This window comes from Armigeres subalbatus, unplaced genomic scaffold, assembly GCF_024139115.2.
Source record: "Armigeres subalbatus isolate Guangzhou_Male unplaced genomic scaffold, GZ_Asu_2 Contig857, whole genome shotgun sequence".
NCBI classification, from domain to species: domain Eukaryota; kingdom Metazoa; phylum Arthropoda; class Insecta; order Diptera; family Culicidae; genus Armigeres; species Armigeres subalbatus.
Window position 1 is genome coordinate 1361304 of NW_026943653.1, and position 21267 is coordinate 1382570.

At 39.7% G+C, this 21267-nt stretch overlaps 1 protein-coding gene across 2 annotated transcripts in view; it reads right to left on the reverse strand.

Moving 5' to 3' along the window:
• LOC134204744 (uncharacterized) overlaps positions 1-17731 on the reverse strand; it is a 140305-nt gene extending 122574 nt beyond the window's left edge. For both annotated transcript variants that reach the window (XM_062679562.1, XM_062679561.1), the window contains exon 1: positions 16879-17731. The gene's annotated coding sequence lies outside the window, so the exon portion shown is untranslated. The remainder of the gene's footprint in view (positions 1-16878) is intronic.
• Positions 17732-21267: the final 3536 nt, after the last annotated feature.

The window sequence follows — 21267 nt, forward strand, 5'->3', positions numbered from 1 at the left end:
TATAAACAACCAGCATTTGGCACCAATACATTACCAGTTTTCTACTTCCATGTCTAGTTGCTAAAGAGAGCAAACTCATTGCTGATAATAGAAATTGCTATGCCAACAGAAGAAACTTAAACCTGTTACTTTATATTAAATTTACTGAGTTTGTGGTAAAAGCTGTTATATTAAGTGGACACCAACCATCAAAGAAAGAGCATACAAATGTATACCAGTTAAACTGGACCTGTGTTTTAGTGTAATTATTCATTATTTTTATCATTCAATTTGGCGAATGTCTTAGACTGCCAAGAATAGGTATTTTCCCCTACTTAGTATACGATAAAGGCAAAAAGAGTTATGGTTACTTGGAAAAACGCATTGAAGATTTAACCAACTGTTTAACCAACAATGTTGATTTTTCATCTAATTAACTTAAATTGTCATTCCACCCCATTATTACCAAGAAAATTACTATTCTACTATTACTATTCAATAAGGACGTGTTTGCATATAAGATAATGCTTTCTTCAAATGAACGCGTTTGCCCGGTGAGCGATTCCAAGCAACAGCATCAAAATTTAAGAAAATTTTTAATTCATAATTTTCTATTGAGTTGAAACTTTGCACAGTTTTTCAATTTCATCTAAATCGTCATTTTTCGATATCAAATCTTCATATTGAGTCACGACTAACTTTTCAAAAGGGTGTATGTGAAAATGGTTCAAAAATATTTAAAAAGCTGCACAGCAAAAACGGAATGTTCGATTGTTATGATTTTTTCAGCAAAGTTAGACAACTAAATGGTGATTCTTAAGAAAATGTGCACAGTAAAAAAAATTTTTTTTGCCTTAAAAATATCATTTTGTCACAAAAACTCAAATATCTCAAAACCCTATCTTTTTCGAACGTAATTTTTTAGGGAAAACGGTCCATTATATTAGCTATCTACCATAAAAATTTGGTGATGGTAAACTAATAAACAAAAGTTATGACATTTCAAACATTTCACAATTTTCACATATAGTAAACAAAAAAAATTTCCGTGTATTTTTTTTTTCAAGAATCGCAGTTTGATGCTGATTTTATTGTTAAGGGCCTTGCGTGAGTTAAACAAGTTGTTTGTATGATATTCCATATTTATGTATTCATCGATATTATGTATATTATTTGTATTAATATTATATGTATAAATAAATAAAAATTAATTAATATTATCCTAAGTATTAAATTAAATGTGGCAGTTACACAATGTTGTTATAGAAACTCTAAGAGTTTTGGGTTTGAATTTTGGTATGGGTTATGATATCATGAAAACAGTTTATTTATACTTATTTTTTATTTATTTTTATTCAAATTTTTTAAAATATCGAACACTTTTGAATTATTATCAGCACAGTTTGAGTATAGTTTTGCTTTAATTTTATTTTCCGACAATGGAATGAAACAGTGAAATTGTTGGGTTCCTTGGATCGTTTTCGCGTTATTAAATTGCTCGCTGAGCTCTGAAGTCTTTATTTCGTACTCTTCAGTAGTAGTAAAACAAAATGATAATTTGGTTAAATCTTTTTCTTTTCTACGAATCTGGACAATCCGAACAAGATCGTAGATAGCAATTTGATGTTGTATTTTCACACAAAAGACTACCAGTTAACATTTTAATATCCTTTGTTAAATTGATTCTTTTCAAACTATGTAAAATAAGATTAATATTCTCATGGGTTGTGCACACACACATTATGTGTTCCTGAATTGGAAAGAAGCTTACATTGCCTTGGCCGAAGGCTTGCAAATGAGGAAAAACCTATTTTAATATTATCGTGAATTTCCTTGAAGCGTGTGTACGCTTCTTTCAAAGTCGTCATCATTAATCGTTTTGGCTTGCTTGACGCTTTCCATCTTTTTTTTACTGATACATAATCTTTTGACCAGGCATAGCTCGACTTACTTCATCATCTTCAAAATATTGAACTACTATTTCTTTTGTCTCATCTGTTAATGCAGTACTAGACCTAGTATTTTGGTTGAAAGACAGTTATTCTTCAATTGTTTTGCCTCTTTTACTGTATTTCTATTGGTTTTGAACTCATCAATGGCATCCTGAATAGACCACGAACTTGGCAGCATCGACAAAATCAATAATTTTTCTTTCCTTGTCGTGGCTGCATTCGAGAACCTTTCCTTCATATTTATAATTACCTCATCGTAGTCTGTATTTTCCACATCATCAGGTCCTAATTTGAAGAGGCTTCTTCGTACAGCTTCGTTTATTTCACGGTATTTTTTCTCCGGGTAATAAACGTAGTCCATCTTACTCCATTTAATCGGAGTCACTTTTATCCCAGCTATGCCCTCGTTAAAGCGTTCGATGTTGACCTTTTGGATACACTCATCTTCCGATTGATTTGTTGAAACAGATTTCGCTGATGGTACGGTGGCAAGGCTCTCAGCACTTCGTCGTTTTCGAACTTCCTGCGCTCTGCTCAACCGATGATATACAGATTGCTCTTTTGTCAACGTTTAGACGGCAGGACGTGCAAATGCGTAAATTTGTATTCAATGTGGACATTGGAGCATAACCAGTCGCTTTCAGTTTATCTATGGTGCTTTCGGTGAGATTTCGTAACTCTTTTGAACACTTTTTTCCATCAAACGGCCTACAACAGTTGAGAAAGCGGCTACTCATGTTGTTCGTAATATTTCAATAAACAAAATCACTTTTAAGTTTTTACTGACTAGTTTGGTGTCATTTGCTTGACTGAAGAAAAAAATTACTATAAGATCTTTAACAACCTTAGTAGTAGTAATTTTTTTGCTTTTTCGTGAGCATTGTCATGGTATGTACCTATCATGCATTTGTTGTTGTTGAAGATCTGCATCAAACTGCAATTCTCGAAATAACTTACACAGAAAAAAATTTTTTTTTACTAAATGTGAAAATTGTGAAATGTTTGAAATGTCATAACTTTTTTGTTTATTAGTTTACCATCACCAAATTTTTATGGTAGATAGCTAATATAATGGACCGTTTTCCCTAAAAAAATTACGTTCGAAAAAGATAGGGTTTTGAGATATTTGAGTTTTTGTGACAAAAATGATATTTTAAAGGCAAAAAATTTTTTTTACTGTGCACATTTTCTTAAGAATCACCATTTAGTTGTCTAACTTTGCTGAAAAAATCATAACAATCGAACATTCCGTTTTTGCTGTGCACCTTTTTAATATTTTTGAACCATTTTCACATACACCCTTTTGAAAAGTTAGTCGTGACTCAATATGAAGATTTGATATCGAAAAATGACGATTTAGATGAAATTGAAAAACTGTGCAGAGTTTCAAATATTTTCGAAATGGTCGCTCAGGATCGACTGACATGCCCCCGTGGAATGCCTCCGGTATAAGGCGAACAGAGGAGATAATGCCTGCTTTAAATTAATCTTTTTCCCAGTACAAGGTATACAGTGTAGATAATGACTTTCTAAATGAACACGTTTGCCAGGTACAAGGCACACATAGCAGATAATGTCTTCGTTATGCGTTTGCGTTGTATGAGGCGAACGGAAGAGAGGATGCCTTCTTCAAATCAACGCTTCTTTCCGAAGACAAACAGAGCTCTTTCTCACCTACGTACAATATATTACTCAATCACTACCTCACTACCTCTTCCTCACTAACTATTACTCACTCACCTACTCTTACTCACTCACTTACTCTCAATCACTTCTACTGACTCACTTACTCTTAATCAGTACTGCAAAAGGTCGTGACGATAAGACAGAGAGCAAAGCGCTTTTTTCTATATCTGGCGACCAAATGAAAGAATCGTGGGTTCTTTGATCAATTTAGCATGAAAAGCAGTCATGAAAGGATGTTGTATTTTGTTTTAAAATTAAATTGGTTTAAAATGAAAAATTGATGAAATTTTTGCAGCATGCCTTTCATTCTTCGCGATTCTATAGAGAATGAGAGGAGCAGATATGTTAACATCGCGTGACATCACTCATTAAAATTGAGAAATTGCAGTAATGCTTTTATTCACTCACTCTCTCTTATTCACTCACTCACTCTTACTCACTCATTCACTCTTGCTCACTCTCTCACCCTTACTCACTCGCTCATTCTTACCACTTACTTACTCTTACTTGCTTACTCACTCATTTTTACTCATGCACTCATTATTACTCACTTACTCACTCACTTCCACTTACTCACTCATTAACTCACTTTTACTCACAAGCTCACTCACTCTTACTCACTCCCTCACTCTTACTAACTTACTCACTTTTACTCACTCACTTACTTTCTATTACTCACTCACTTACTCTTACTCACTCACTAATACTTATCCATTCGCTTACTCACTCACTCACTCTTACTCATTCGCTTACTCACTCACTCACTCACTCGCTCTTACTCAATCACTCACTCTTAACCATGCACTCAGTTACTCTTACTATTCACTTTAATAAAGAATAAAACAAAAAGTTACTTTTACTCACTCACTCACTCTCTATTATTCACTCACTCACTAACTCTTACTCATTCGTTCACTCACTCTTACTCACTCACTCAGTCTAACTCACTCACTCACTCTTACTCATTCGTTCACTCACTCTTACTCCCTCACTCACTTACTCACTCTTACTCACTCACTCACTCTTACTCATTCGCTCGGTTACTCAGTTACCACACAGTCCGGCTCAAGTCAAGTTGAGGGGGAGGCATTGACACGGCAGAAGCAATTATCGGCTGAATTGGAGTGGAGTCCATCGGTTTCGTTCGCCGATCGGGGAGTTTGACTTATGAGCTTTTGAATCAAGGGATTAGAGGCTGGAGTGAGCCATTTGAAATGACTTGGCTGTCAAAATATTGTTGTCCCGGAATCGGTGAAGAGATGGAGCGAGTCAAAGACGTTTTTAAAAAGTAATCATAAAGCAGTTTTGTAGCGGGTCAGAACTCTGACCCAAACTAAATCTTACTCACTCATTCACTCTTGCTCACTCTCTCACCCTTACTCACTCGCTCATTCTTACCACTTACTTACCCTTACTCTCTTACTCACTCATTTTTACTCATGCACTCATTATTACTCACTTACTCACTCACTTCCACTTACTCACTCATTAACTCACTTTTACTCACAAGCTCACTCACTCTTACTCACTCACTCTTACTCACTCACTCACTCTTACTCACTCCCTCACTCTTACTCACTCACTCACTCTTACTAACTTCACTCACTTACTTTCTATTACTCACTCACTTATTCTTACTCACTCACTAACGCTTATCCATTCGCTTACTCACTCACTCACTCTTACTCATTCGCTTACTCACTCTTTCTCACTCACTCACTCGCTCTTACTCAATCACTCACTCTTAACCATGCGCTCAATTACTCTTACTATTCACTTTAATAAAGAATAAAACAAAAGGTTACTCTTACTCACTCATTCACTCTCTATTATTCACTCACTCACTAACTCTTACTCATTCGTTCACTCAGTCTAACTCACTCACTCACTCTTACTCATTCGTTCATTCACTCTTACTCCCTCACTCACTTACTCACTCTTACTCACTCACTCACTTGCTCTTACTCAATCACTCACTCTTACTCATTCGCTCGGTTACTCAGTTACTCACTCACTATATTTTACTCACTCACTTCACTCACTCTTACTCATTCGCTCACTCGCTATTACTCACTCTAATTCACTCACTCACTCCTTCTCACTCACCCTTACTCAATTTTTCTCATTCAGTCACTATTAGTCATTGCTAACTCGCTCTTACTCACTCATTCACTCCTACTCACTCACTCAACCAGACTAACTCACTCACTCATTCACTCAGTTGACCTCCTCAATCGTCAAATCTGCAACACATGTAAGTTGGCGGCCATTACCGCTCGCGGAAAATTGGATACTTAGTTCTATACTGCGTTGAAACAGTTCCAGGTGAAGGGAAAACTATAGTTGATTCATATGAATTCTGAATAAACTTTTATTGAGTAAAATTTTTTTCACCGAACCTGGGAATAAGGACCTAGTAGGCCATCTGAAAAGCGAAAAATAGAATATGAAAAGTGAGACGTCTCACTACTTATTTCCCACTTCTCACTGTCAAAAGTGAGTAGTGCAAAGTGAGACGTCTTACTTCCTCATTTTTCACAGTCAGAAGTGAGAAATAAGGAGTGAGAAATGTAACGTCTCAATTCTCATTCCTCATTTCTCACTTCTCGCTGTAAAAAGGGGGAAGCTAATTTCTCACTTTTTAAATGGTCCTATTCGGCCAAATGACCTATTCGGCCAAATGACCCTTTCGGTCAAATAACTTTCGGCCTAATGATATAAACGCATTTGCCGAAAAGTACACGCGGTGCTCCCCAGAGGAAACGACGCACCGCGTTTTTTGCTGCCCGTATACTCGATTCTTATGGGAAGATAACATTGCGGCGTTTCCTAGGGTGCGGTTGTTCCTTTCGAAAGTGAAACGCCGCGTGGAATCTTGTGCAAAGGCGCTTTTGGAAACATTACAACAGCTGCGCGGTGTATCGTATTGACAGCACCCTACACTATATACGGCCAAACAACTTTCGGCCTAGTGGCTTTCGACCAAATGGCATTCGGCTGAACGATATTCGGCCAAACGGCCCTTCCCTATTCGGCCAAATGTCTTATACGTCCAAAGGTCATATTCGGCCAAATGACCTATTTGGCCAGATGACCCTTTCGGCCAAATGGGTTTCGCCCAAACGACCCTTCTCCGTTTTGAACTGCTCTGGTTAACACAGAACTCGCCATCTCGTATTTTTTTTTTTTTTTTTTCTAAAAGTCGACTAAGGCTCGATGGCCATAAGCGGGCTTGGTAGTCATATGGCTACTGCTTCTGCCTCATACGCAGGAGGTCGTGGGTTCAATCCCAGGTCCGTTCCATTCTCCTACTTTGTATCTTTCTCTTTATTTCTCATGTTCTAGCAATCGCTAGAACTGGAAATGGAATCCATACCGTTTCCATTACTATTCCTATACCTTCAACTTGAGTATTCTAGCAGTAATCTGCTAGAATTGGAAATGATCTATAGAGCTCGTTTCCTACATCCAACTAGAAATTCCATCAGTTACCTTCTCCTATCTATCACATTGGCAGCTCGTTAACCAAGACGGACCTCTGCTTCTCCAACCTAACCCAGAAATTCCAACAAATTCCGCATGAACTCGTGGCAAGTGCAGAGGTATATTCGGCTTGCAGTGGGCGAGTGATTGCATCATCATTTCCTCCCCCTTCCCAACATTGACTTGCATTCTGACGTGGCAGGCGCCAGTATGACCTAACAAATGAGATCACCAGTACTTGTACATTGAAGATGTGTGCTAGTCCCAAGCAAACATCTGTTGGTTCCCTGTGCAAGAACAGCTGATCTGGTCATAATGGAGTAGCAACTACGAGCAGTCAATCAAGCTCAAGCTCAAGCTCAAGCTCAAGTCGACTAAGGCTCGATGGCCATGTAGCGTCAACGTAGAGTGGACGCGGCGTCAAAAAGACGCAGGTGTGCACCGGGAAAAGTGGTAACGCAGCGTCACCGCGCCGATGCACACCTGTGTTATTTTAACGCTGCGTGCACGCGGCGTGCACTCTGCGTTGAAAAGACGCTACGTGGGCATCGGGCTCAAGAAATGCTTACAAAGATTTATGTCCAATTAGTCCTATTAACAGTTTTAAAATTCGATCATCCGAGCTACCAGAATTTGGATATTTCTAAATTTGCGGTGGCTGGTAATAATTGGAAAGTACACTCAATAGGTTAAATAAATAGAGGTCTACACTATCAAAATCAATCAAGTCACTGTGGGAATAATATTTCAAAATTTCAATTATATCTACAGAATGAGTAATGAATAATATTTCTTTCAAAAATTTAGACAAAAAAACATTATAGAACATTAATCTTGGAGCGACATGATAAGTTGCGAATTCACATTTTTTAAATTTCATTAGAAACCAACTGTATGTACCCGACCTTGTCCGGGAATGCCAGTTTGATTTTGCAGCTGTTGGTATTGCTAATTTGATTTCGCTTAAGCCAGTTGGTAAACGGGGTTATCGTGTTTTATTGTTGATACTTCCTCAATAGATAAGAAGACCAAAAGATTGGTTGAAGAACATCCAACCATTTCAAAAACATTAATTTTGGGAAATATTTTTTTGTTATATTTTATGAAATTATGTTACCAGGAAAAGGGTGATTACCGAAACTATTATATTCAGAGAAGTGTCCTTTTTGAGGAATGGTTATTTTTGGGGAAAAGTCATATTCGGGAAAATATCATTTTTGAGAAATTGTCATTTTAAGAGAAACGTACGTCATATGCGCAGAATTTTTTGAGGAATGGCATATTCAAGGAACTGTAATTTTCCGGAGAAATGTCATTTTCGGAGAAATGTTTTCAAGGATATGATACTTGCGAAAAATGTTACTTTCGGGGATATGATATTTCCGGGGAAATGTTTATTTTTTTGGAAATGTTTCAATTCAAAGAATTGGTTTCCGAAAAATTTTACAATCTCAAATAACCTAACTAAAGAATGGGACATTTAAAGTATGCCCAACATCCGATATGCCTAACGTAATTATGCCTTACGTTTGTCACGCCAGATATACTGATGCTTAACCTCGCGCACCTTGCACCTCCTATACAACTCCCCATTTTGCATTCAACTCCATCTATAATCGCCTGCTTATGATAGAGGATATATGTCTCACCCACGCCCCACGCCACGTAACCACCTCCCGTCTTTTCCAATGACTCTCCAACATCGTCCCCTTAGGAGAGTACGTGTCCCTAATTTGGTTTAAATGTATCCATGCGTTTGATAGAGAATATGTGTTCCAAATTTGATTGAAATTCATACTGTTCAATACACCCTCCTCTCCCTTTCCCTTCAATGACTCTCTACCTCTTTTGCTACCTTGTTCTTAGGACACAGAATGTGTGCACCAAGTTTGTTTGAAATTGATCCTGGGGTTGGGAGTTACACCGAATTGCTCGTTTTCCAAAGACAACCCCTTTCCCCATACCCTCCTCCTTTTCCCAATGACCATTCCACTCCATTTGTTATCTTTTCCTCCGGATAGAGATTGTGTGTACCAAATTTAGTTGAAATCGGTCCAGGGGTTCAGAATTTACTCTGAATTGCCCGTTTTCTGAAAAATACCCCTCCTTACAGACCCCTCCGCCCTTTCGCAAATTACCCTTCCATATGATCGGTTCCTCATAGTGAATATGTGTACAAAATTTGGTTGAAATTGGTCCTGGGGGTTGGGAGTTACTCTGAATTGCTCGTATTCTAAAGACAACCTCTCCCTTCTAACCCTCCCTCCCTTGTTAACTTCCCCTGAGGATAGAGATTGTGTGTACCAAATATGGTTGAAATCGGCTAAGTAGAGAAGAAGAAGGTAATAATAAGATAAGCTATAAGATAAGATATACTGCCTATTCAGATCTCTATTTGATCGTGTTCGAAAAATGATTGAGTTTTCAAAACGCAGTTTGAGTTTGAAAAATAATATTTAGGCTATAACTTTTAAGATTGTGGTCCAATGTAGTCCAATTGTCCATACAAAACAAGGGAACGGTACCATCGAATGCAACTTGTTGCAATAAATCGATTAAGGATAAATGCCCGTAAAATAAGTAAGCTTTTGAGGCGTATTTTGCATACAATTGTATTTTGGTCATAACTCTGAGCCCATAATCCGATCTGGCTCATTTTCCACAGAAATAATGAAAAAAAAATCCCATCGACTTTAACTTGCTGAGAGTAAATTAGTTAAGGATAAGTGACTTAAAAATGTAAATAAATTTCTCAAATAAAAATATGGCCTTGTTTTCTGAGCCCATAGTTCGATCTGACCCATTTTCCATAAGAAATAATGAAATAGGACTCCTCGTCAACTTGTTGCGAGTAAATCATTTTAGGATAAGTGCCACAAAAAAGAATGAATTTTTGAAATACAAAAATTGTACAAATGACTACAAATGTACAAATGAAGTACATGAAAAAACCCATTAATCCACCTAGCGGTGATGGTGCCTTTCTCGTTCGTTCAAAAGGTTTGGAAAAATCTCAAATAACACCAATATGTGGATTGGCCTTATATTTCATATTTGTTTATATGCATAAAAAAAATTCTCGCAAAACGCAATTTGTTGCAAACAAATCGGATGAGCATAAGAGCAAAAAATGGCATTTTATTTTGTAGTTTTAAAATTAGTATTTTCGCCATAACTTTTGACCCAATTGTACGATCCGGCCAAGTTTCTATAGGAAACAATGGGACAAGATTCTGCGTCGAATGCAGTCTGTTGCGAGAGACCTGAGAAGCACACATATTGCACATCAATCACAGTAACTTATATATGACCGGATTCAGTCACAATATGATTACTGCAACCAGATTTGTTGAACTTGTGTTGCTTGGGTAATAGATGAAGTCTAAGTGCTAAAAAAGTGAGCTAGACTTTTTAGAACTCTTTTTCACTATAAATAGTAATTTGACCATAACATCTAAGCCCATAGTCCGATCTGGCCAATTTTCATTAAGAAAATATGAGACATTCTGCGTCGAATGTTAATGCGAGCAAATCGGTTGAGGAAAAGTGCCTGAGAAATGAGTGACATTTTTCACGCGATTTTTTCGTATGAATTTGTATTTTGGCCATAACTCTCGATCCCATAGTTCGATCTGGCCAATTTTGAATAGGAAACAATGGGACAGGATTCTGCGTCGAATGCAACTTGTTGCGAGTAAATCAGTTGAGGATAAGTGCCCGAGAAATGAGTGAAATTTTTTACGCGATTTTTTCGTATGAATTTGTATTTTGGCCATAACTCTCGATCCCATAGTTCGATCTGGCCAATTTCAAATAGGAAACAATGGGACAGGATTCTGCGTCGAATGCAACTTGTTGCGAGCAAATCGGTTGAGGATAAGTGCCCGAAAAATGAGTCACATTTTTTACGCGATTTTTTTGTATATTTTGGCTATAACTTTCGATCCCATAGTTCGATCTGGCCAATTTCAGATAGGAAACAATGAGACAGGATTCTGCGTCAAATGCAACTTGTTGTGAGTAAATCGGTTGAGGATAAGTGCCCAAAAAATGAGTAACATTTTTACACGATTTTTTCGTATGATTTTGTATTTTGGCCATAACTCTCGATCCCATAGTTCTATCTGGCCAATTTCAAATAGGAAACATTGGGACAGGATTTTGCGTCGAATGCAACTTGTTGCGAGCAAATCGGTTGAGGATAAGTGCCCGAAAAATGAGTGACATTTTTTACGCGATTTTTTCGTATGAATTTGTATTTTGGCCATAGCTCTCGATCCCATAGTCCGACCTGGCCAATTTCAAATAGGAAACAATGGGACAGGATTCTGCGTCGAATGCATTTTGTTGCGAGCAAATCGGTTGAAGATAAGTGCCCGAAAATTGAGTGACATTTTTTGAGTAGTTTTGCGCACACACACACACACATACACACATACACACACACACACACACAGACATCACCTCAATTCGTCGAACTGAGTCGATTGGTATATGACACTATGGGTCTCCGGGCCTTCTATAAAAAGTTTGTTTTTGGAGCGATCATATAGCCTTTACCGTATACTTAGTATACGAGAAAGGCAAAAATGGTACAATTTTCGATCCCATAGTCCGATATGGCCAATTTTCAATAGGAAACAACGGGACAGGATTCTACGTCGAATGCAACTTGTTGTGAGCAAATCGGTTAAGATAAGTGCCCGAAAAATGAGTGACATTTTTACGCGATTTTTTTATATGAATTGGTATTTTGGCCATAACTTTCGATCCCATAGTTCGATCTGGCCAATTTCAAATAGGAAACAATGGGACAGGATTCTACGTCGAATGCAATTTGTTGCGAGCAAATCGGTTGAGGATAAGTGCCCGAAAAATGAGTGACATTTTTTTAGTAGTTTTGCGCACACACACACACATACACACACACACACACTTGCTCGGCTTCGCCCGAGTGTTTGGTGTGCGCAGGTTTAGAGGAAACGGCGGAACACGTGTTGTTCGTGTGCTCACGTTTTCGCGCAATGCGTGACCACATGCTTGCCACATGTGGTCTGGACACTACCCCGGACAACCTAGTTCGGAGGATGTGTAAAGACGAAGTTGGCTGGAACGCCGTTTTATCGGCTATCGCCCAAATCGTCTCGGAGCTACACAGAAGGTGGCGCGTGGACTCAAGGATGGCTAGTTCAGGCGCAAATAAGAGGTGGACCAAGGGATCGGAGTCGGCTTCATGGGTCATACCGGTGGTCATGCTCTGTGGTCGAACTCGATCCTTTTATCGAACAAGTGGCCGCGCGAAGAACAACATGGTATCGTCGCTTTCGCGGCGTCGGTCAACCGGGCGGGTTCCGAGCCCGAGGACGGAAAGGGGTCCTCGTCAAGGCTGGGGCAGGCGTAGGCCTCGCGTCGGCAAGTCCCTCTGTGTGCTGGCGAATAGGCCCTATCGCAGAAAGGTCAATTTGGGGTGCACGCGGCATCATCATTCTTGATACCAGTCGTGCACAGGGAAGCAGGCGCGAAGTCGACCCTGCCCACCTTCCGAGGACATAGGGCGTGGTAAGGCCACCTGAAAAGCCGGCAATGCGCTGGCACGATACCATGGTGTTCTTCTAAAAAAGCAAGTCACGATGTTCGATGCTGCAAGGACACGCAGCTAACCTCGAGGGTGCGTCATGCACTGGCCCCCCTTTGAAGCATTACTTTCTGGTTGTACCGAAGGGACGATGGGCTTGGCGGCAATGGAAACGGTTTAGCTGGTCGGGGATGCAGCCCTGCCTCCCTCATTGGAGGTGGCCCCTAACCCAGCACTTCCTGGTCAACCCAGGATGTCTGTTGAGCAGATTCCCCCTCCATTGTTTAGGAAGAAAAAAAAAAAACACACACACACACACACACATACACAGACATCACCTCAATTCGTCGAACTGAGTCGATTGGTATATGACACTATGGGTCTCCGGGCCTTCTATAAAAAGTTTGTTTTTGGAGCGATCATATAGCCTTTACCGTATACTTAGTATACGAGAAAGGCAAAAAGGATAGACTTTTCCACTAATTTTTGTCTATGGATTTTTTTTTTGCTGTGACTTCTGAGCCCATAGATATGGGCAATTTTTAATAAGAAACAATGGGACAGGATTCTCCGACGAATGCAACTTGTTGCAAGTAAATCGGTGGAGGGTAGTGCAAAAAAAAAGTGAGCTAGACTTTTTTACGTACTTTTCTACAAAAAAAAGCATTTTGGCCATAACTTCGAAGTCCATAGTCCGATTCGGACAATTTTCAATAGGAAACAATGGGACAGGATTCTCCGTCGAATGCAACTTGTTGGTTGAGGGCAAGTACAAAAAAAATGGGCTAGAGTTTTTTACGCATTTTTTTTATAAAACAAAATATTTTGGCCATAATTTCTAAGCCCATAGTCCGATTCGGATTTATTTCCTTTTATTTGATGTCAAAAATGTTAAAATTGTTGAAATATCCACCAAAATATTGAATTTACGGTTTAAGGGTTTACTAAAATCCGTTATAATATTTTTTCGATCTGTTTTCACGAAAACTTTCCTTTTTGGATAATGATTGACAATAAGGTTGTCAATAGGGTTGTTCTAAGGAAATGCTCCAGGTGCGATTATCTTTCATACAAAGCTTGAGCACCCTGACTTTTCGAACATAGCGTTTTTGGGACACCCTAATGCCCAGTTCTTACACAGGTTTGGTAGGTTCTTATACAGAATTGTTACAAAATCTAACAATCACCGATTGGGCGTACAATCACGCTCTGAAGACGCCTTTTTCATTGACTTTGCCAGTTTTTGGCTTGTTTCCGGAGAGATCTTTTCCCTGAGAACCTTTTTTAATTGGCTTAAGTTCTGTATCGTGTGATCTCAAACTTTCCGTTCAAGGGTCCTACAGATGGGTTCGAAGTCCGGAGATTGGGAAGAATGCGGAAGCATTGATTTGGCATTGTGGTGGAACAATGTGGTGGAATTAAATGGAATGGTACTAAACTCGTCTTATGACAGGTGAAAACATTCCACTAAAAAAGCTCAATAATTTTCTATTTTTTGTACAACCACATTTTGACGAAATTTGGATAATTTGTTAAACAGTTGTTGTTTATTACACATTAAAATCGGATCTTCGTCCCAATATTACTGAATCGCACTGAAAGCGTACTGAATCAAATTGCATCATTTTAAACTACTCCCCAAAATAAAGTCTATTAACTGTCATAAAATTTTCAGGAACTGAAATACAATATGTAAGATTGATATATGCATAACTATTTCACTTTGAGTCGTTAATACATTCAAATGCTGGAACTTTTTTTCTTAAATGAACTGATAACAAGTCCTGAACCAAAATTTTTCTGCTTTAAATCTTTCCCAACAAACAAATTAACTCATTTTATCGTCGTAGTCGATTATTTGACTTAATTAGGGTCAACTTTTCCAAAGAACCCATATTTTTACGCCTTTAACTATTACAAAAATAAAAACCAAAAAATCAAAAGTGTGAACCGGCTCTCCCAAAATTTGGCGAATATACAATATTACCAATACAGCATTTTATGTTCCATAATGAAAAATTATGGATGCCTTTGAAGCTTTTATTAATATTACTCTAACCCAATGTGTTTGGATCGGCTGCAACTCCGGTGATTGACACAATTGGTGATATTGGCACAAAAAATTGAATTTGTTAAGATGTGGATTGTTGAGGTGAGTGCACACGATTATATCGCGCACGTCCTGTGCCTTCGACTAAAATTTCGCAATGAAACTCACGCAATGTAAATAACACATGCTAGAGCCGTCTTACACAAAATTTATTTTTAATATGAACCCAAGAGGCGAAATGTTATGGACTTTTGAAAGTGCTTCCGTATACTATTTAGTTTCATGTTATCCTACAAAATGCTAATAAATTAAACGAACCATAGTATTATTAATAAACGTTAAGATTTTTGAGCTAAAAGTACCTCAAACCATAGCATGACCAACACTATGCTATGCAGACGGTCGCATTTTTTTATCCAATCCAGTAGTTGGTTTGTTTCATGCCCTAACCAGTCTGTCGGTCCCGAAAAAGGGAAATTTTCTTTTGCCTATGAATAGGATTTTGTACCAGAACAGCATTTTTGAGCATACTCTAGTCGCTTCTCCATATTCTTGTTGGATTCCGTGGAAAATAATACAATTGGCGATCAGTAAGTTTGGGCTTACGACGAGTTCCGGGACCAAGTTATGTTGTTCTTATCTTCTTTTTCACGAGGGGTAGGAGTATGGAACCACTATAAGAACCTTTTCCGGCTCCAAGGACCCTTGCATACAAATATTCACACCGATCAATTCAGTAGTTTTCGAATCTATGTATAAGGATCAAACAGAAAAGCAGAAATTCATGTTTATGTATATAGATTAAAAGGTCATAAAATTATGCAAGGTTGAAAAATAGTAATTCAAGAATAGCATTCCAAAATTGGGCTGTCCAGCCTAACATTTTCCATATGGCTTTTAAAGTTCTACTGAATGTTCTGCCTTCCAACATTTCTTACAATACCTCTCAAACGAGCGAGCTCATTAAAGACATTCCACGCGTAAAATATAAGTTTACAAATTGGGATTGAATGGGATATGGAAAGCTTCGAGTGCTTTACCAAAATGGTCATTCACAATCACCATGGCTTGGGTACCTTCTCATTGCTCGATCCCGGGAAATGAGAAAGCGGACTCTTTGTCTAAGCTGGACGCTATGGAAGATGACATTTACGATCGAAAAATCACCTTCGAAGAATTTTTCACATTAGTTTGTTAGGAAACCCTGAACAGCAACAGAAATGGACAAATTGGGGGTTGGGAAGCTGGCTGTACATCAACTCGCCCGCAGGTGTCGAAGCGTCCATGGTTCAAAAAATTTAATATGGAACAAGACTTCATTCGAACCATGTATCGTCTAATGTCCTATCACTACACTCTGAATGCACATCTTTCCAGAGATTATCAGGAAACTAATCACGTCGTGTGGGCTTGTGAGGAGCATCGTCGCCCCAGAACTGAGCTAACGGAACATCTTCGAGTCCGAGGAAAACAACCAAAGCCTATTAGCTCTTGATCTATATTACATGTCCCATGTCCACCAATTTTTGAAAGTTGTTGATATAAGACCGTAATGTACGCCTTGTCTGTTGTCTGTCGTACCCCACCACGAATGTCTTCCTCTTGTTGTCCATTTGAATGTCTGTCGTTTCCCTTTGGTATGTCTTTTTTTCGTTGATGTCTCCCAAGAAAATGTTTGTTTGTCCCGTTACAGAAGTGAAACATCGTCAAGAATGTCAACTTTGTGAACATCAGCATTGTTATTACTTAAGCACCCTAAATTTCCATTCTTTCCTACTGTATTATTGTATTTCATAGAATCGACCAAACCGCGAATCTTACTGTTCCCCAAAGCTAACATTAGTGCATAAAAATCTTGAAAAATTGTATTAAAACATGATTTTGGCTCCGTAACGTAAAATAGCCAAAAAAAATAACCAAATAAACGAAAGTTAAAAATATATATTGTTGGTTAATTTGATTTTGATAAAATTCTCATGATAAACTATCCATATCAAACAATACAAATATTTTAAAACAATAACAAACATATCTATTCACCATGGAAGCCATAAAATCTCTAATATAATGAACTAAGAAAAACTTCACCATTCATTCAAATATGAAATCCTTGTGAAAAAGGCAATAGATCTTTATAGCACCTACTTACTTACCAAGTCAACGAAAACACGTCAATCGGTTTCGGATGCGGCAAAACAAAAAACGGGTATTTTTAGAATGGGGTTATTGTTTATTCTCCTTTGAAGTCTACAATCTGAGGAATGGTTGTTAATTGATTCCACTATCTTAAAGCCAGAAGCAATTTAGCGCTCTGCTTCTCGTATTCAAATGTTGAAGGCACTTATCACCACAATCTTCTACTTCCAAATTGATAAAACAAAATATTCTCCTGATTCGAGACACCTCACATTCACTGAATCTTTTGTTTCTATAATTTTAGAACCAACCACTTCTATTGAGTCAACCGGCTCCAAAGACACTCAAAATCCTTTCGCAAGTCTGGGATGCTTTTCTAAGCGATTTGCTTCGAACACACTTCGCACGTACTGCTGAAAGGTCGATAATTTATTCACTTCGCTCACCTCCAACACCTGTGTTTTCGTTTCGTTTCGAGGTTCGTCACTTACTCACTATAAGGCTCGCAGATTGTCACAGGTGATCGCTGATGATGATGATGGATCTAGCGATCGTTAGAATCACTCAATTCGTTTTCTTCTCGATTCGCCACGGCTTCACCAGCGCCGCTGATCGGAAATCGAAAGTCGTCTTAGCACACAGTGAGGGAACCGCAAATATCTTGTGGAAAATTTTCAACTCACTTCAAAAAACCGATCGATCATCAACTGACTGTCAAAATCAGATCGATAAACACCGAACCAATGCAAAGCATTCACAAATGCTGCAACACTAACCGAAAAGATCAGCCCGATTCGTTCCACCACAGTACCAATTGAAGTTGAAGAACAAGTGCGCGCGACACCGCGATCGAACAGAGACTGCAAAAATTTACAAATCAAAACCAATTCGCAGCGGATCGCGCGCGCACATTTACCTACGTTCTGCACTCCGATCCCTGTCGACGTCGTTACCACGCCGCGCCGTGTCGCCGCTGCCGCTGCTGTTTACCAGAAGCAGGCTTATTGCCAGTGAGCGAGAATAAGCCTATTTCGCGAGAACGATCCATCGATTCCAGCTCTCCGTCGTTGGCGTCGTCGTCTTTGGTTGATTACTGCTGTGCTGAGGGTATGCGATATTTCAAGTGATTATTAGTTGAATATGACTAATTTTTAGTTTCCTCGCATGCTGCGCATGTTTATTTGTTACCCGTTCATGAAATCTCACAGCACATACCCACGTTAATGGAATCTGCTTCTCTGTGTGTGTCAACGGTGTCAACCAGCAAAGTCGTCAGCCACTCGGCGCAGTGTAGAAAACCCCAGCCCCGGCCTGAAGGTGAGCGAGCAGATATGCCAAAAAAGGTAGGCTGGCTGGACGCAATAGGCTCTTGACGCGGAGGTCCATTCATGCAAAGCGTGCGTCCCATGAGCCGAGCGTGATAGTTGCGACGGTGCGGTGGAGGGATGCAGTGTGAGGCGCGATCGTGCTGATCGCATTCGTTTCGGGTTGGATTGTTGCTGCCTGAGCCTGGCTGCTGGCGGATCTTCTGAGAGTGTCTTTTGTGAAGGAGAGATTGCGTCGCACCGTCGGTCGTACCGAGCCCACTAAATGCTGTGTTTTGCACTTGAAGCGCTGAGAGCGCCTTGTTTGCATAGCCTCTGTTTAAACGCGTAGAGTAGATAGGTGAAGAATTTTTACGGGCACTGTGGTATGAAGTAAACCCTACGTAATGGCCCCGGGGGTTGGTTGGGAGAACAAGGAGTATTTTTGTAGATTTGACACCCACTTTGGCTCTATACGAAAAGAGTTCAGTAACGGTTTGATGTAAGCATACTAATAATAATCATTTCAGTTTAAATATTGAGATCTTTTAAGAAAATATTGATCTATCTTTTATGGTTTTCCAGACAACAAAACAGTTCAACAAATTGTGAAGAAGTGTTTCCCAAAAAAAAACTTCGCAAACATTTTTCAAAGTTTCGCTAGCATTTCTACTTTTTCTGCTTCTGTTTTTCCAGTTTTTGTAAGAAGCTTTTTCGAAATATGAAAGATACATTTTCAGTTTCTGCGGGGTAGATTTTCAATTTCCATCCCCTGCATTCTGCAGAGAATTTGATCAGTCTTTGACTGTGACTTTTTCAGCCTTCTTTCGTGAATTCCCTATCACTGTGGAGATCAAAATGCGCTATTCTCTCAGTAGGACGTATTTTTTTTCGCGCGTTTAATTTTAAAAGCAATTTACTGCCAAAAGTTCTTCAAACTTATATTTACCTAGGGTAAAAGACCCAACAGTGGAGGAACTAAGGAAGCTCAACGATTATTTCTACCCTTACGTCATGACTGTAATACATTTCGCTGGTAGATTCTATTCTATTGTCTTGAACAAGATCGTTCGGTTGTATGTCAATGCCCAGAATACCAATCCTCAGAATCAGTTCCCCAGAATGGTATTTCCCAGAATTCCATTTCCCAGAACGATCAATTCTCCAGAATGATATTCCCCAGAATGCTCAATTTCCCCGAATAGAAATCCCCAGAATGACCCATTCCCCAGAAAAAAAAACCCGAATGACCCATTCCCCAGAAACCAAAAACCCAGAATGACCCGTTCCCCAGAAAAAGGTATCAGTCTAAGAAACTATGTTTTTCGCTGTCATTTCTATAAATTAAAAATACTGGATACTATCATATTTCTATGCAAAAATACTTATATTGAAGTACGCATTTGCCCGGAATCAGGCAAAACGACATATGCTGTCTTATTTTAAAGCACGCATTTGCCCGGAATGGAGACCATTTGATATGTTTGTTAGGGCTCACATATAATCGAAGGTGCATATAATCCATTACACTCGTTGTTCATATTGGGGGAAGGCCATATGGCATAATGCCATTTGGCATAATGCCGTTTGGCATAAAGCCGTTTGGCATAATGACCATTTGGCATAATCGTTGAGTATGAAATGCAATGGGTCGTAAGAATATATGATTTCCATTTTTTGGATTATGTATTTACCTGGAATAAGCCAAAGGAGTAGATGACTCCTTCTTTAAAAGTATGCCTACAAGGTACTCTCCCAAATTTTATGCCGTCGACTAACACCAATTGCAAGAGAGTTCGTGGGGCAGTACCAGGCGGGATTTATGGGTGAACGCTCTACCACAGACCAGGTGTTCGCCATACGTCAGGTATTGCAGAAATGCCGCGAATACAACGTGCCCACACATCATCTATTTATCGACTTCAAAGCCGCATATGATACAATCGATCGGGACCAGCTATGGCAGCTAATGCACGAAAACGGATTTCCGGATAAACTGATACGGTTGATCAAGGCGACGATGGATCGGGTGATGTGCGTAGTTCGAGTTTCAGGGCATTCTCGAGTCCCTTCGAAACCCGTAGAGGGTTACGGCAAGGTGATGGTCTTTCGTGTCTGCTATTCAACATCGCTTTGGAGGGAGTAATACGAAGGGCAGGGATTGACACGAGTGGTACGATTTTCACGAAGTCCGTCCAGTTATTTGGTTTCGCCGACGACATTGATATCATGGCACGTAACTTTGAGAGGATGGAGGAAGCCTACATCAGACTGAAAAGCGAAGCTAAACGGATTGGACTAGTCATCAACACGTCGAAGACGAAGTACATGATAGGAAGAGGCTCAAGAGAGGTCAATGTGAGCCACCCACCACGAGTTTGTATCGGTGGTGACGAAATCGAGGTGGTTGAAGAATTCGTGTACTTGGGCTCACTGGTGACCGCCGATAACGATACCAGCAGAGAAATTCGGAGACGCATAGTGGCTGGAAATCGTACTTACTTTGGACTCCGCAAGACGCTCCGATCGAATAGAGTTCGCCGCCGTACCAAACTGACTATCTACAAAACGCTTATAAGACCGGTAGTTCTCTACGGACACGAGACCTGCACGATGCTCGTGGAGGACCAACGCGCACTGGGAGTTTTCGAAAGGAAAGTGTTGCGTACCATCTATGGTGGGTTGCAGATGGCGGACGGTACGTGGAGGAGGCGAATGAACCACGAGTTGCATCAGCTGTTGGGAGAACCATCCATCGTTCACACCGCGAAAATCGGAAGACTGCGGTGGGCCGGGCACGTAGCCAGAATGTCGGACAGTAATCCGGTGAAAATGGTTCTCGACAACGATCCGACGGGAACAAGAAGGCGAGGTGCACAGCGGGAAAGGTGGATCGATCAGGTGGAGGACGACTTGCGGACCCTCCGCAGACTGCGTGGTTGGCGAAGTGCAGCCATGAACCGAGCTGAATGGAGAAGTCTTTTATGTGCAGCACAGGCCACTCCGGCCTTAGTCTGATGATAAATAAATAGTATTTAGTCTAAGCTAGGAAATGGTGCATTCTGGGGTATGGTATTGTGGGGAATAGGACATTCTGGGGAA